The sequence below is a fragment of the Mugil cephalus genome, chromosome 13, assembly GCF_022458985.1.
Source record: "Mugil cephalus isolate CIBA_MC_2020 chromosome 13, CIBA_Mcephalus_1.1, whole genome shotgun sequence".
Classification (NCBI taxonomy): Eukaryota; Metazoa; Chordata; class Actinopteri; order Mugiliformes; family Mugilidae; genus Mugil; species Mugil cephalus.
Window position 1 is genome coordinate 13,574,833 of NC_061782.1, and position 16,744 is coordinate 13,591,576.

At 43.3% G+C, this 16,744-nt stretch overlaps 1 protein-coding gene across 1 annotated transcript in view; it reads left to right on the forward strand.

The window, feature by feature from the left end:
- Positions 1-8,452: 8,452 nt before the first annotated feature.
- Positions 8,453-16,744, forward strand: part of zgc:171482 (zinc finger protein) — a 53,518-nt gene continuing 45,226 nt past the window's right edge. Inside the window, exon 1 of the mRNA XM_047603977.1 lies at positions 8,453-9,375. The gene's annotated coding sequence lies outside the window, so the exon portion shown is untranslated. The remainder of the gene's footprint in view (positions 9,376-16,744) is intronic.

The window sequence follows — 16,744 nt, forward strand, 5'->3', positions numbered from 1 at the left end:
TATAAAGACATAAAACACACAAAACTATGAGGTCAATCCAATCCAGCTGCGCGTAGCTGGAAGATGCACAAAGATGCATTATTTAACTTAACAATGAACCCATGTGAACATTTAATTCCTATAGTGCCGACATTAAACAGCTCTATTCGGTTTTTCCCTTTTCAGAAAACAACAACTTCAATTGTCGAGTTCCAACAAAAACATGTTTGTTTCATTTTTTTTCTCATGAACAATTAATCCAATCTCCACCAGATGTGAGAGGAAGCAGCTTTATTGACTCGATGTTGAGACTTTTAAACTGTTTGGCTGTGATGTTCAAACGAATTTAGGCGCACGGACATGAACATGAAGTGAGCAGATGTGAATAGTAATTTTGTACCTGTTTGAATTCTGATCTCCTGGTGCACTTTGCGTAAACGTTTCTGCTTGTTGGCTGCGAGCGCACGTACGGAGGTGGCTGGGTGTTATTCGAAATGCGAATTTCTATTTATTTTTCCACTGTCTTGCTCTGATTAAACGAGCTTCCCCCGAAACAGGAACACACACGGTAAATGTAGGCTACCCCTAACCCCGGTGTCACCGGTAGAACCACTGCCGTAATCTCATCATCTACAGGAACAAGAGCCTGCCAGAGAGGAAATGTTGAGTACAGGTCAAAACTGCAACAAATATGTAAAAACTAACATGCACGCGTGCGCGCACACACACACAGTGACCCAAACAAATATCAAGATGTGACTACCCAGAGCCTCGGCAATATACGGCCCCTGTAAATATTTTTATTCAGTTCCCACCACAAGACCATGACTTCAGTCTTGTAAGTTAGAAAGCCGAGTCCCTTTTGTTTGGAAGAAAGAGAATAATGGCTTGTTGGAAAGGGTTACCCTGCTTTACTTTCATGCCGGTGGTTGTTAGGGATTTCTGGGGATTTAGAATAAAGCCATTTGGGGATCATGTCATTGTTCTGAGCGGCGTGGATACGCGGAGAATGGAAATTCACAGAGCTGAGGTAGAGCCTGCAGTTCAGCATGTTTGGAAACAATGATGGAGAGATTAACGTGCAAAGTCAAAGTCAGCCATAGGTAGGCCCATGCATATGTCGCATACCTTCCACATGAAGAGTGCACGCGCGTATATGTGGGCATCTTAATTTTAAGCTTGTGGGAAAATGCATAGCTTTGATTCAGTGTCCTTGCTTAAATACACCACAGAGATCAAGATAAGATCCGCTGGAGCGAAGGGAAAATTTGGGAGTGATGCAGAGAGTGGAAGGTTGGGACGTGATGAGGTACTAAGTGATGTTTAAGGGATTAAGATGACCCCACTCCACCGTACGATCCAGGGAGAAGCTTAACCATGAGTCACACACACTGCCGGCTAGGGAGCAAAGTACTACACATGATCGAGAGCGTGATCAGTGATGCACTGCAACGGGACGCACAACATTGCACACAAATGTAAATAAGTATATGTGCTAGGACATAATTAAATTGTGCAGGACACACAACATACAAACACACACAAATGACCAGGCAGACGGGAGACCAGGGAGACGTCTGTAATGAGAGCCGCGCCATTTGGAATAAATTAGAGGCAAACAAGGGGAAAAGATGGAGTAAATGGCAATTTCTGTCTGTAAACTGAATTCACCATAAATATAATTAATGTTGGTTTAAGTGGAAGCATGCGGTGTGTCATAAAACTATCACTGAGGTTCAGTCTCAGCTCTCTCCATCTCTCCTTCAGCTATTGCACAAGGAGGGAAACAGTAGAGCTCTGGTGCCATCTTGTGTCTTCTATTGTGTACTACAACAGCTTAAACATAAAACTACAGTTCTTTGGTTAAAAAACACACGGTTAGGGATATTCAAATTTTGGGTGATGCAAATTTCAGAATGCAAATAAAATACACTACAACCATCACAGGTGAATTTAATTTGACCCTTCTCTAAGCTATTGAATGCACAAGTCCAACCATCCACTGCTTCAGTACGTATTGCACAACATGCTGTTCTCTAACAAGATGATTAACCACAAAAATCACAACATGTGTCTGACTCATGAACCAACAACTAAATGTTCTGGTTTGTATTTAAACAGTCCTTGTTATTATGCTGTTCACATTTCATCATGAGACCATGACAAAGCGATGTTCTCAGACGGGAGTTGCTACTGAGCTTAGAGTAACACAGGGTGTCATCAGCAGGTTGCAAAAGAGGCACAGACAGACTAGAGTACTCACAGAAAGGCATAGAAGCAGAAGTCCTTTGCTCACATCGCATGATGATGACCACTTCATTGCGAGCAGTGTCCTGTGGGACCGGATTATGAATGCCACTCAGGTCCAGAGATATTTAAATGAGGTGGCTTGGTCCTGGCCTGGGTGTAACCAGTGGACCTCAGTGCTGTTCTCTTATAAAAGTCGATTCACACGGAGCAGAAATGATGGCCGCCACCACCGTTGGAGATGTCGAGGAGAACGTATCAGCCACTGTTGCCTTTGGAGGTGGTGGTGCTACAGTCTGGGCAGGTGTGTCTAGTCAATAAGGAACTGTCCTCCTGGTGAATAATCGTACTGTGGCAATCTGATACTACCAGAATAACACCATTAATCCAGTCTGAATGAGCAACACAGCTTGATTTTATCTTCATGGAGGACAATGGCCCAGCATATCGAAGTCGCATCATCAGGTAAAGGCTGGTGGAAGCTGAGCTACCTCAAATATAGTGGCCTGCGCCTTCTCTGGACCCGATTTCGAAATAGAAACTATGGGATCAGCTAAATTGTTGTGTGGGGTCAAGATGAGTGGAATGCCATGCCTTAGCAGACGTCATACGAGACGTCGTTGGCTGTATTTTAAGCTCAAAGACACATGAAAAGTTATTGAGACCTGGATATTTTTTGTTCTGGTAGACCCACCAATGTCTTTAGCTTTAGTTTTTAATAAATTATTTGAGATAAAGAAAGTACCACTGCATGTTTCTACTTAAATATCCTGCTTTCATAATATAATGTTCATAATATAATATCACTGTAACATGAACTTCATACTTTATACAGTAAATTTCACCTGATTGTCAAATATCACTTACTTTCTTTGAGTAGGACAAAAACAACATGTGAAGTCCCCCAAGGTTCCATTCTAGGCCCTCTTCTGTTCAACATGTACATGCTCCCGATAGCTCAGAGTATGGAAAACAACAAAATATGTTAGCCCGGTTATGCTGATGACACACAAATGCACATAACAGTATAACCAGGGGATTGTAATCACATACAGGTGCTGAGTAAGTGCACTGAGCAAATCTTCTTCGACTAAATAAAGATAAAAACTGAAGTCATTGTTCTTGGAGTCAAAGAAGAACAATTAAAAGTCAATGCTCATTTTAAATCAGTAATGTTAAAAACCACAAGCCAAGCCAGGAATCTGGGTGTAATCATGGACTCAGGCCTGAACTTTAAAAGCTACATTAAGGTAATCACAAAATCAGCCTATCACCTGAAAAATATATGGATTAAAGGACTTATGTCCCAACAGGATTTGGAAAATATGCGTTTATCTTCAGTAGACTGTACTACAGTAATAGTGTCTTTACAGGTCTCCTTAAAAAAACATCAGACAGCTGCAGCTGTTTCAGAACGCTGAGTCCTCGCAAAGATCAGAAAAGTGGATCACATCACTCCAGTTCTGAGCCATTTACGCTGGCTTCCTGTTTGTCAAAGAAACTATTTCAAAGTACTGATGTTGGTTTATAAATCACTGAACGGTTAAGGACCAAAATATATTTCTGATTTGTTGTTACGTTATTAGATCATCCTGGTCAGGTCTGCTTTCTGTCTCCAGTTAAAACTAAACATTGAGAAGCAGCTTCTAGTTTTCATGCCCCACATACTTAGAACAAACTCCCCAAAAACTGCAGATCCACTCCAACTCTCAGCTCATTTAAATCAAGGCTGAATACTTTCCTCTTTGCTGCTGCTTTTTGTTAAATCTATTTTATCAATATCTTACACTGCACTGCAACTTTTATTCTCCCGTTTTAACTATTCTGTATGTGCTGCTTTTAAATATCATCTTATGATCTTTTTAATTTGATCCCTAATGTTTTGTTTAAATTTCCTTGAGTTGCTTTCCTTCTTTTAATATAATTTTAATATCATTTTATCTTTGTTTTTAATGAGTCGCATTGTGTCTGAAATGTGCCATATAAATGCCTTGCCATCTTGTGACAACACAATATTTCAAGTTAAAACATGTAGAGCAGAGACCAGACCAGCCCCCTTGAGTTTGGGAAACTTTAGTATACTTAGAAATGTGTTGTGTTAATTTTTCCTCTAGATGGCCACAGCTACCAACTGCAGATAAGAGAGAGGAGAAAGGGAAGCACAGTATTTGCAGTGCAGCCACATTCATTAAGAATGGATGGAGGCCAACAGGAGTCATCACTCTACAGAAGCAGCAGTCCTATCACAGCGTCTCAGTGGTTGTCACTGCAGACTTGGGTGTGCTGTTCTTGAGAAGGAATAGGGGGGAAAAAAAGATTTAGTAGACCTAAAACAAACTACACCAATGTGAATGTTGCCGCAAAACGTGCAGCGGTCTGAATTTTAGCTGTGGTGCAAAAACAAACACGAAACACATCCACAGCTGTACAGACAATTTGTTTTTCGCACATCCAATCACACGGCAGAATCTCATGCATATTCTGCAGCCGCTGTTTGTGTAAAAATACAGCTCCAGACATCTGATGACAAGCATCGTGTTTGTACGTTGGGGCCGACGTAGATGTGCCTGTCACCTCGCTATAAATCCTCTTCACAACAGTTGAGATCAGACACGTTCAGTTCTTGATCTGTCATGATGAGAAACCAAAGAAGGTCAAGAGAGGAATATTTGTGAAGTGCGTGGAGTTTAAGGACAGTTAAATAAGGAAAAAAAGAAAACATTGAAGGTACATTTATTGGCAGCTTTGCTTTACAAAATAAGAGTATGACTTCCTTTCTTTAGTATCCACAACACGTGCAAAAGAAAAGAGACGTCAATGGCAAGAATGACTTTGTGTTAGAGCTAACGCTGTAGATATCAATTATTCTTCTGTTCTCACTCTGTCTTCTTCGCCTGGCGTCCAGGGTGCCGACAAGATCACATTAATTTTGATTTAGCTCCTTCTGTGCCCTCTCGGTGTCGGCTGTCCTCTATATACGGCTGTTTGTAAGTGATCTGAGCTGGAAGTTTAAGAGTTGCTGATGCTCCTGTAATTAAATCTCTCTCTCTGGATTTCCTCTCACCTGTTACCAATAAACACTTTATTGGAGAGAACACCGGAACCACATTTGTCCGTATCCTCTTATTTGCCCGTTCACTTCACACGCCTGTGCCCCAGCAGTCGATACATTTCTCTGTCTGACCTAAAGTGGACTGACAACTCCTCCTTTATGTAAATACATGGGGGGAAAATTCTTCTTGGAGTCGGCCTCGTCTCCTTCTTTTTCTTTTTCCAGCTATAATGAGCAATCCACCACATTCGGGCGAGCCACCAACTGGCAGCACCGGCAGGCTGCCCCCCGGACCTTGGAGCCGAATCAAGCGGACCGGGCCAGTATCCTAGCAGCCAAAACCCAACAGATGCACCGCACAGAAGACGGCATCTCGAAATCGGGGGGGACTAACATTTATTTTCCCTCGCACAAGAACACACTCATACTCACATCTAAATATAAACACTCGCTTAGCTAGAGAGTTATCGGATGAGCGGAAATAAAATCTGGCGTATCAGTTTAATCTCTGTTGATTTCTCTGTGCCCTTGTAGTATCTATTTCACTGTGGCAAAACAAAAGTTTCAGTCCAGTCGATCAAGGTCCTGGATTTTCTGTAGCGTTCTGAAACGTGGGCGTTAGCGGTAGAATCATCATTTACTTCCAAACATATAGTAATTTTATGCTTGTTTTATGCTCATTTTAAGGGGGTTTCAATATACTTTGTAGTGCTTTAATAACTCATTGTACCCACAAGAGTCTTTTTAATATTTTACATAATGTGAGTCTGAAGCATTTACGCTGGTTTGTTATACTTCACTAATACTTGAGACTTAAGTAAACGCATAATTATTGGTGGGTGAGCTGCTCCTCCAGTCATTGTGGCTCGGATTCACAACACTAACACAACACAAAGTAATTTAGCATTATGCTGCTTATATACTGCTTATACTGCATACTGCATAACACCGATCAGGCATAACATTATGACCACTGACAAGTGAAGCAAATAACACTGACCATCTTGAGACAACTGGGTGTTCTGCTGGGAAACGTTTGGACCTGGCATTCATGTGGATGTTACTTAGACATATACCACCCACCTAGACCAGACCAGGCACCCCCACCCCAAAGGAATGACACTCCTTGATGGCAGCAGCCATCCCCAGCAAGATGTAGCCTGACAAGGACACACACACACAAAAACAGTTTTAGAAACAACTCAAAAAACATGAGAAACAGCACAAGGTGTTGACCTGGCCTAGATCCCAAACTGATCAAGTATCTGTATGCACTGGATCAAGCCTGATCAACTCAACACAGACAGACTAACAGCATCCTGTTGCCAGACGCCACCAATATTAGGTCATAATGTTAAGCCTGATCGGTGCATATTTAAATAAAAAATACCACAATGAAAAATAAAATCAAAATTAATGAGGATTGAATAAATTGCCGTCCATTATGTCACCAGTGAAGATTCCTGTTTTGGCTAAATATCACTAATAAATTATTTCTCCGTCTCTCCCACTCAGCTTAAAGAGACAAACACAGTCAAGACGACCCAGCAGCTTATCAATGCCACGCAGTGAGGATGTCCTCATGCTGTGCAGACCCTTTGAGATGTTCGAGTTTAGGCACTGTGTTTCTCATTTCAACACAGACTCTTTGCGAGCACTGCTCTGGGGTTTCTCCCTCCCTCTAGTACTGGCTTAGTTTGGGCTTGTAAACGCTGCAAAGCTCTGAGGACGACGATCGATCTCGCAGTTTAATGAGGTATAACATGGGACAGACCTCGGCATCATCCCTCCCTCCAAGTATCTGACAATCAAAAGAGCAGTAAATACTCATTGCGGCCACGTCAGCTGGCATCAGCAGGTGAAAATAAGCCGCGGGCAAAAGTGAGTGTCATGTTAGGAGAACGGTCTTCACCATCTACGCGAAGAGAAAGCGGCGCGCACACGCGGGCACATCCCGCCCTCCATCCCCAGACCAATGCTGGCACTATACGTCCTCGGGCCTGCCCGGGCTGGTGGTTTGATAAATTGGCCCTTTCATCTCGTCTATGTGCATTGTGTCAGTTTGTGTGTATTTGAATCTGCGGGTGCGTGCCCGTGCGTGTATGTGTGTCTGCCTGAGTACATTGTCTGAGCTGTGAAGTGTTTGGCTTCCTCACTGAGGGCTGCTGTCACAGCCTCTGAAAGCGTGTAATAGGCGCCCATTCTCCCGGAATGAATACGGATCCATACACTAGTGAGAAAATGTGACATTTCAAAAAGACTTGGGATAATCAAACAGAAAAAAATAAATATATATATATATATGTGAAAAAAAAAAGGGTATCGCAAATGTAATTCTTTTCAGCTAAGCTCTAAATTTGGTGCACATGATTGCTTTGGGGACTGTTTGTAAGCCACAGTGAATTAATGCCATTTTTGATAGATCAAAGGTTGGCTGTGCAAGACATTCTGGCAGCAAACGTGGGGTTTCTGTGAGTTGGACTGTGATTCACGGCAGTGTAATGTCGTCTCGGTTTGATTGGGATTCAATGGCAACGGGCCGTTTATTCACGTTCCACCTTGAAATATAGACTCATTTGCAGCAATTTGTTTTCTCTTTGCCTGGTTCTGTTGAGACTGGAATTAGACCTACACACGGTGAATCATCCTCCTTCTGACAAATCATTATCTGGCTTTCGGGACCTCAGTGACACCTCAACCTGTCTGCGGGAAAACACAACGTGACGAAAACCACCGTAAGCTACAGGAAAAGAAACTGAAAATGATTGAACTGAAATGCATTTAACACATGGACTGTTTAGTCTATAAAAAGTCAAAATGGCTATCATGCATTTCCTGCAGCCAATCGACTTGTTCGTAAATGGCTGGTTTTGACAAGTAATCAAACACCCAAAGGCACTGAATGTACAAAGGATCAATCCCTAATCTAATAATGTGTTTTTTTTCTGGTCCAACTGCTGAAAGAAATTCCCACAGCAGGATTAGTGATCGTTTAAATCCCGCTCTGCTAACACGTTCAACATGTTTCTATGTCTTCAGTCTAATGCATGGTGGGGAAAGGGTGCACAAGGTCACCTCTTAAATGGCTGAGAAAATACACGTTTTACAGTATCCCACCCGTTTCCAAAGCTCACAACTTTAATTATAAAGTCGAATTATACAGTACGTGTGTGCTGTTCATAGTGAGGCCAAGGAGCGACATTTCCTCTGTGGACGGTTTCATTCATATAATTTCTTAAGTCTGAGGAGATCAGACTTCTACATGGTGATGATCCCAGGACGGGAATCTATGGTACGTGTTGGTCAACATTTGACACCACGGACATACTGCCTATCATCCCAATATAGCCTAGGCAACATAATAAAATTATATGGGACTGTGACTGAGATAGTGCAGGTGATTGGGGCCAGTCTGCCCAGCACTTAGGAGAACATCAGTCCATGAATGTCACACTGATTACACCAGGGAAATTTGGGCCATCTTTTCTGTCTGTTCATTTTTTTTTTTTTTTTTATGTAACTGATATCCATGTGGGTGCACTGTGTGCAGAGACTCTCGACCAGTGCTCCCACTCACTCACTCGCTCTACAAATCGAGCATTCAGCGTGTACACTATCACACACGCCGTGTAAGCCGAGAGCGCTTTCTGCCTTTTCATTCATCCCGGTGAAGGCTGCTCACGCTGCCTTCTCCTTCTCCTTCCCTCGCCTCGCCTCCTCGCATCACGCCGGGATAGCTCACTTTGTTTTTTTGTTGTTTTTTTTGTTTTGTTTTTTTTTGATTTTCTTTTCCCTCCTCGGTGCCTTCCGCTCGGAGGAGTGTTGGATGATATCAACAAGAGCTCCGGTTCTCCTCTTCACCTCCGCGCCACTACGGAGTGCAGAGGAGTCGCCGGAGGACGCGCGCATCACGCCGCGCATTTCGCTGGACGGGACGCCGCAATTTCGAAACAGAGAAATAAGCGACAGCGTCGTCACCGAGAGGAGCCTCGGAAGTTTGGACGGATTTTACGGCTCCCGTGCGCGCAGGGATTAGAGACAGGCAGCTGGCGGATGGTTGTCGGATTCGTGGAGAGGAGTCGGTGCCTCTGCGCAAGGTGAGTGGCGGAGTCTGAACTGATGGGAAACACCGACGCCGGAGTTTGGTCAATAGATGAATTATTGACCTTGACTTCTGAGAGATGTACACGGTGGTTCAAACAGAATACCTAAAGTCGGTTTTATTTCTATAATTCAAGATGTGTTTGGTATTTCTGCCGGTCAGTTTGAAGCATTCTCTGAAAAATATGCTTTTAATTTGGAGATATACTTAATATGTGGTAACAACATCTACTACTCGAAGTGCAGCCTGGTGCAATATAATGCTTAGAATATTATCCATGAGAAGTCTATATTCTAATAATTTCTCATAAAGGCACAACTTTCTATTGACGTTTGTGTGGACTGTGCCTGGGTGTTTACTTGGAGCAGTTTGTCTCCTGTGGTTTAGAGCAGCTTTTTAAAGTCCATTTAAAAGTGTGGCCTGGGAAAAAAAAAAAAAAAAAAAAAAAAAAACCTGAGAAAAATCTCCATCACAGGATGCCAGGGTTCAGTGTGAGGTCCCCCAGCGTGTTGTCTAGTCGGCCGACCAATATTTAGTTCACAGTGTGACAAAGAAAGACAGAGGTGGCAAAACCCTACACTGGAGAATGTGTCACAGAAGGACGGGTGGACTTTCTGCAAGATAAACCACTTAAACGGCTGCACGTTCATTCGATGAAACATTAGAAGAACTTCTCGTCACGCCGTAGAACCTTTTCACCCCCGGCGTCTCGTCTGTGAGAGGTGAAAACGAGACACATATGATATGGATTCATTTTGACGCTGCATCTAGTTTCACTGACGCCGATCCAACTCACTCAGAGCCGACTCACTGCAAGTATCTGTCACATCGGGAGGGGGGGTGGAGGAATGTCCAGTCAGCCTCACACTGGGCGTCTGGTGGCAGGATGATACCAGCTTATGGTCTTTTCAAATGGCTCACCTGCCTGTCAACATTGCTGAGCCACACACTCACGCATGCACTCATAGAGAGCACAGGCTATCACCAAATGTCCCTCATTCAGACATGCTGTAATGAAGTGTCACCAATTCAGACAGGTGAGTGTTTTTTTTGTTATGTCATGCAGCCATCAATTCAATAATCAGAGAAGGGCAATTTTACAGTATCTCCCCAGGCTGCACTCTCTGCTCTATTCAAATTGTTGTTGTTGTTTTTTTTTTACATATATTTTCACTTTCACCGAGTTATCCAGCCCCCGGCCGTCGGAGCGGTGTCAAAGCTTCATGCTCTGTTTACATACAGTTATTGATCCCAAGTCGGGGAAAGTGATGTTCCGTCCTGCGCCGCGATCGATCCTGCCCGCGCCCAGTTTTACTGTACTTCAGGCCACTGCAGCAGACAACCCAGCAGGGCGTCTGAGGGATGGAGCAGGAGAGCACAAACACCCCACACAAAACACTAGCCAAGCGTAGGCAACGGCTGACTGAAAACAGGAAAACAACATCTGAGAGACTTTGAAAGATAATCAGTTAGATAACCGCTGCTAACACAGTGAATGCAATTATAATTTATACTCTAAATGGAATTGTAACAGTTTATATTTAGGCAGATTTGCTGCGCGCAACAATTCGAAAGTGTCCATACTTTGGAACAGAGACAGGAGACGTCGTACGGAGCTGGCCTCTCCTGAGTCATGCTGATCTACGATTTGATGAAGACGAAAAACAAGAACAACCGTCTGCGTGTGCCCTTTAAAAATTGGTCGTTTTGTTTACTTTCCTCACTTCCATATGTCCTCACGTGCGCTGGTCCGCTGAGCTGATCCGCCGATCAGAAAGATCTTTCTGACAGACTCATTGAACGATGCAGGGGGGGCGGAGAGAACCCCAGGAATACCACGGACGATCCCCGAAGGCCTGACACTGGCGAACGGCCCGACCATTGGCTTGGTGTGTCACAGCTTTCGGGAGATTACAGCACAAAAACCAGCCCAAAAATAGAGCTAGTTAGTTAATTAGCACATTCATAACGTCACATACGCAGCGTGGCTGTGCTCCTCTGAACTGAGAGCCATTTAGAAGTACAGTGGTGTTATTTCATACCCACTCTTCCTGTCTCTCCGTGTCTCTGGGGCAGAATCTGATTAACCAACTGGCACAATTTCCTTGAAGGAACAAACAGAGGAGCAGTGTTGTTCTTGGAAAGTTCTCTTCTATACATATACAAAGTAAGCAGCGCATCCACAAACAGAGTCTGTGAGCAATAGCCGAAAGCCCAGATGCTCCTGAGAAGTGGCTGCTGCTTCCCGGCTTTCTTCAACAGGACAGGGATTGATTGAGCCCGAGCGCACATCTGTGAGTGTCTCCATGTTCAGGGGCGTGCGATCGCTCCAGTTTTGTTAAGACTGATAGAGCGTGTGCGGTGTGTAGGTGTGTGTCTCTGTGCGTACGTTCTCCACCGGGAGCGCTCCATAGCAACAGGCAGCATATCTTCTTCAAATATCTTTTTTTTTTTTTTTTTTTCTCGCACGCCGTGTGCTGTGACCTTTCTGCTGACTGCGTGCGATCTTTGTACGGGCGCATCTGCATCCGAGCCGGTGTCTGTGTGCGAGACTGTGCGCATCAGCGTGCAGGCCATTTGACCTTTCGTAGTGTACATTCATTATTAGCTGCATAATAACTACTATGGAACGTCCTGCTGCGCCCGTCTGTGCTCATCGAGATATCGAATGCGCCTCATGGCAGCGTCAGTGCGTTGCCAACGGCGTTTTTTTCTGCCTTTTCTTGTCTTCTTTTGTTTTGTTTTGTTTTTTTTCCCCTTTATCAAACAAAGCAGATCTCAGCGCAACAGTGCAGCGCTGATAATGATTTACTGCGCTCTGAACGAGTGGCAGTTCATCATTTTAAGCCCATTCCCAACATCTCTCAGAGAGACATCTTTAATATATATCTCGACACGGTTGTCGTGTTATGTTAATATCAGTGTTAGACTAATAACTGGTTGCATATTTCATATCCGGAGGATAGCAGACAGAGCTCTTTAGAAATCAATTTTCTTTTGCTCCATCACCATGTTCAAAAACTGGCCCGCTGCCAGACAGGGAGGAAGTAAGGGAAGGAGAGGGGATTATTTGGGTGCATTAGTGAACGGGGAAAGAAAAAAATCTGATGTAAAATTCATTTTTTTTTTCCATGAAAAAAGTTTTCATTTTAATAGGTTTTAAAGAATAAAGTCTCGACATAAATGTTAAAGAAGCCCAAACACTTTATGCAGGTTTTTTTTTTTTTTTTTTGGGCGCTAGGTGATTCAAGGTCACGACCTATTTAGTCAGTGTGTGCGTCTGTGTGTGCGTGTTTGTGTGATGCAGCCTAAGCCGCCACATATCAGTGGCTCTGTGTGGACGTGGATGCGTGTTCGACCATGATTGAGACGGAAGATGAATGCGGTGCGGTTTGATGTTTGCGCCGAACGCATGCCGTCTTTGTGGGTGGAGACGGCGCGTGCATGTGGAGACCACACCACAAATCATGTCACCTGTGTGGAGTGTTTAAATGCTGCTGAGCTTTTTTTATCTATTCACTTAGGGAGAATATTTCTCAAAGAGAAAACAAACAAACACTTCTTTCTCTTCTTCAGTTCCCTTGTCAAACATACCCATGTAGAAAACATGTCATATTTTATGGATGAAATCGTCTGAAACGGAAGACGAATGGAACAGACTAGTTGTGGGTTTTGTGCAGGTAGTCCGTGGCAAAAACCGTTGTTTTTAAACGACACAATTTTCAACCGATTTATTCACTTAGTCTAAAATAGCTCAGTTTTCTTTTCTTAGATTTTTCCTCGCAGGTTCATTTCGACAAGGACTTTGCTTTCTTTCCGCGATCATTTGGCAGTTAATTGCTTTAATCGATGCCCTCGATTGCTTCGCTCGTCTCGTAGCCGAGCTGGAAGCACTGTTCTCTAACAAACACTCAGGGGCCAGGCGGGCCTCGGTGGTCGAACACCAAAAGCCTAAATCAATCTTTTCAATGTAATAGAACTCACACAGCCTTAGAGAAGAAAGCTGGCGGCAAACTGGGTAAACAAAAATCTCTGCACTGTAAAAACGTAACTCTTTCGCCCCTGGTGGTCTGTCAAATGCAGGCTGCTGCCATTTTTCAAGGTTGCAGAGCGTGACACATGCCTTAAAGACAGAGAGAGCGTAATAATATTACTGTTACCAAACTAGGTTCAGGGTTGGTGTGCAGAAGAAGCCTGCTGTTAAATTAAATTCAATAGAAATATATGTTGACAGCGTCAGCATCATTGGTGTCTGGCTTGTTGTTATAATTCTATTCATTTACAGTTCTGACAGAGGTGAAGGTAAAGTGATGGAGAAATATAGGTTGTACACGTATTTAGGTTCCACTATTGATGACAGGTTGTGTTTAGAGCCAAATACAAGTTTGCTTTGCAAGAAAGGCCACTAGCGCCTGTAAGCTGGCCAAGCTTAATGTGGACAAGACCCTGATGACCCTTTATGTCTGTAGGTCCATTGTTGAGTCAGTTGTCACCTTCGCCTTAATCTGCTGGTACGGGTCTATCGCTGCAAAACAAAAAAAAGTCCCTTTCCAAGTTAATGAAGGTGAGCAGCTACAACACAGGTTCCAAGCAGAAAGGCCTGGAGGAGCTTTATCAGAAGCAGTTGTTAAGAAAGGTTGAATCTATCCTGTCAGATAGCGCTCAGCCCTTAAAGGCTGAATATCAGGTGTAGCCATCTGGATCACACTTTAAACTCCCACAATTCAGAACCAGCAGATATAAACACTCTTTTGTACCTTCAGCTATTCTGCTTCTTAATTCTATAAAGACCCACAGACAACATTAACCACCCACCCATTCTGTTATTGACTCAATATTTATTAATTGTTTGCTATTTTGTCTTGTTTTTAACCATGTGTGCAAGGTAGGCCATCTCTTAATTGTGCGTGCGGCTGTATGTGATTTTGTACTTCCATAAAGTAACTTGAACTTCTGAACCTGAACTTCAGATGAGGACACTTAATGCATCTCAAAAGTCTACCAAGTGTCTCAGACCGATGGAGCCCAAGATTGCTCGTGTTGCTCTCACAGTTGTTGAGCTTTCAAAGTGGATTTTGGAATATTTATTAGGGTGGATGTCTCAAAAAAAAAAGGGCTTAAACCTGGAGTGTGGTACTTTCACATATCAGTAAATGCCTGTTACATTCAAGACCCTGCCAAACCAGTTCACCAAATTCTGATTAGGCCTCGCGTCTGTGGTGAATGTCCATGGTGACTTCGCTGGTTCACTGATGCATTTATGTCAACCAACAGTGATTTATTGCCAGAGATGAAGAGGGGGGGGCAACTGTGAGTACGGTGCAGTCTGTGGCAGGAAAACCAAGGAAGTGTCCAAGAAAAGTTTCCTGCTACTGCAGATAATAAATTCAGCATTCAGAGGATGGAGAGCAGCAACATAAAAACAAAGCGATGTGCAGTGAGGATAAACATGAATTACCACGGGTGAGGATTTTCTTTGTTGACGGTGCAGAAAGAAGAGCCTGCAGGCATATGTCAACAGTGTATAATCATAAATAAATACACCAGCTCATTAGGTACACAGTCCTGCACTACGCCAATCTGGCATAACACTGTGACCACCTTCTGAGGGTGTCCAGCGGCGTCTGGCAACAGAACGTTGTTAGCGGGGGCCTTTGGGTGCTATGTGGTGATTGGGGGGGGGGCCTCTGTAGTTCAGGGTTGTTCCAGTTCATTCCACAGATACTTGATCAGTTTGGGATCTAGTGAATTTGGAGGCCAGGGTTTTTTTGAGTTTTTCCTACACCATTATTGAGTTGTGTGTCTGGCTACATCCTGCTGGGGATGGCTGCTGTTATCAAGGAGTGTCCGTGCTATCTGGTCTAGATGGGTGGTAAATGTCAAAGTAACATCCACATTCATGCCAGATCCAAAGGTTTCCCAGCAGAATACTGAATTACCACAAGATGTTCAATATTTTTCACCCAGTGGTCATAATGTTATGCCTGATGGGTGTAGATCTTGGCTTCATAAATGTTGAAGTATTCAGCTTTTGTTTTAAATTAACAGAGAGCACTATTGGTTTAACTGTGTTTTCATTCTAAAGGATGTGGTTTCTAGTACAACTGAACTGTACTGTGTTGTACCAACACATTTTAGTCAGTGGCTAGGCAACATAACAAACACTTTTGTGTTTAATTCAATTGAGCTCAATGCAAAACTGTCATTTAACAATGCATTTACTGGTGGATCTAATGTTTAGCATACAGATACTGGAGATGTAAGGGGTTAAGACTATTAGACACCTCCAGAGATGAACAATTAAGCCAAGTAGAAGTAGAAGAAAAAAAAACTGCAGTTCCCACAATGACCACTTGAAGCTGCCTCTCAAATTGAATAAAGCAGCAGAAATAAACATAATTCACGACAACTGTCCCTGAAGATTTCTGTAACTTTCCCAATTAAACTGTAAGGCTTCTTAAAGATAACGGTGGAGTCATGCACGGCTCAGATAGCGACAGCCAACACGGCAAGTTTCAAAACTGCCAAGAAATGTGCAGCCAGACCACCTGGAAAGTAACCTGAACTGACTGGTATCATGTCTACGGCTGCATTAACGCTGACCGTGCCCTGGCTACTCCTCTGCAGTTACACAGTAGGTTACACCGCTGCACATGCAGCAATCAGGAGTGTATTTGTAAGCTTTGAAAACATTACAGACACAGACATGCAGAGACACACACCTCAGGCAAGAGGAGTGTTAATAAGCTTGTCACCTCAGACTGTTTGAAGAGATCGCTGCAGGCACGGCAACCCACTCAGACACTTTACAGACACTTACACACACACACACACACGACACACAAGCGCTATATAAAACAGAAGCCCTGTGTTGACGTGATATTTTTGTACCTGTCCCTTGAGGGACAACTCTCAGCTGTGACGTATGATAATTATTTACTCTATATACCTGCTTCATAGCCAGACTACCAATGTAATGGTGCTGTGTGATATCCACACTGTTAGAGCCTTTCATGCCACAGGACAGATGTTTCTTTTACCGGCTAGTAAGAGGGAAAATGTCATAACAATGCTAATTAGCTGCAGCCACATCAATTGAATAATGGAGACAAAGAGGGTAAGGGAGAAGCTGATAGATATGGAGAGCAAAAAATTATTAAGGGGCAAAATACAAAGGAAATTAGAAACACAGCATGATATTGCTCAAGTATGAGTTTTTGTTTGGCTTCAGGAAAATGCATTCATAGAAACTTTGAATTGTAAAATTACTTGTAGGTGATCTGATCCCAGTATCAATCATTGCCTGACAAGGAGGGTACCTACTGCGACAATCATTTCCCAAAATCCAAGAAGCGTATTCTTTT